We start from the raw sequence: 1,535 nt of genomic DNA, 5'->3' as shown, positions 1-1,535 counted from the left end.
TATTAATATGATATACAGTCAAACCTGCCAGAAAACCACGGCGGCCACCCAAGGCACTGAGCAAAATCGGGCGCTATAGACAGGTTGTCTCAATGGAGAGGATGCCACTAGTCTGTCACTAATCTCTTAAAATTTGTTCATCGTTGCTTGAAGAAAATGTACCGAGCCAAGTGTAGAAAGTATGGATAATGTAGTTTTTGACCGCTGAACTGTCAACCTACTCCCGAACATCAGCCAACTACAAGCCAACCATGGCCGAACCTTCCGTTCATACCCGAATGTTTTACAAAACATTTTTAAAAATTCGGCTGGCGCAGCCGAACTGTAGCCGATGGTGACCTAGCCGAACCAGCCAATCACAGTCAACCTTGCCTCCGACCTACGTAACACTCCGAAGGTTTTGCAATAGTGTAGTCTAGTTATTTATGGGTGGTACCCAAAAAATATGAAAAGACGCTCCAAGTAGCTTGTTTTGGGGGGCTATTTCAAACGCTTCAAGTATAAAATGATGACGAAATTGTGCTACGAAATGTCAATAAGTGATTTCCTCATTTTTTTTTTTTTTTGCTGCCCTGAAATTGCATTGGGTACCTTTAAGCAAGGATAATAGAGGTCAGAAAGTACGTGTCACAAGTCTTACCAGCAGAACTTAATCATCAGCAGTTGTTTTGTACAGACAGTTTTCACACTGGGATATTTTCTACTTGGACGTCTGTCAATACTAATCGAGTTCTCCTGCTTTCAATTTTGACAAGTTCATGTATACTGCATAACATAGCCTAATTTCTTTCCTTGTTTCCAGCATTTGTATCAATCATTATATTCTTGGCGTATCTGTTATAATCATTTGTTTTATTTATTTTCATTATTAATCACTGGACTTGACTTGACTATATATTATTATGTTAATTATATTATCGGTTTCTTTTTCGTAATAACGCGACTAATTGACGAAGACGGATTGTTTAATTTCATTTCGTATATCATGTATTCTAGTTATTTCAGTACCATAATTTGATTTCTTGTTAATGTTATTATGTAAAAAAATTAATTAAAAAAAATTAAGGCTCTCAGTGGCAGATATGAGATGTTATCACATCGGCGCACCAAATCCGTAAGGTGTTTTTGGCACCTTGACAGCTCGGTGGGCGTCACTCCACCGTATAGGTGGGGAAGTCGTGTAAAGTGCCTTTCCCAAGGGCACAACGTCGGGCCACGGTGAGTATCGAACCCGGGACCTCTCGGTTCCGAGTCCAACGCTCTAACCGTTGCGCTACCGACGCCACGCCGTAAATTATTTGTGTATTAATATGACATTTACTGTTTCCTTTTGGTAACGCCCACGAAAAACAACTAAGGTTTCAGGCCTCCCGGCATATCATTTTTCTATTGTTTGATTACATATTTGTATTTATGTGCAAATAAACAATAAATAAACAAATAAACAAAGCATAAAGCAAACAACTTGCATGCGCAAGACTCATGCTGTCACACATTCACTAATTTAGTCTCCCAAAGACTAGCCTTCCCCCCCC

The sequence above is a fragment of the Branchiostoma belcheri genome, unplaced genomic scaffold, assembly GCF_001625305.1.
Source record: "Branchiostoma belcheri isolate BF01 breed outbred unplaced genomic scaffold, Haploidv18h27 scaffold58, whole genome shotgun sequence".
NCBI classification, from domain to species: Eukaryota; Metazoa; Chordata; class Leptocardii; order Amphioxiformes; family Branchiostomatidae; genus Branchiostoma; species Branchiostoma belcheri.
The sequence above is the reverse complement of the archived record's forward strand: the minus strand, read 5'-3'. Positions refer to the sequence as shown.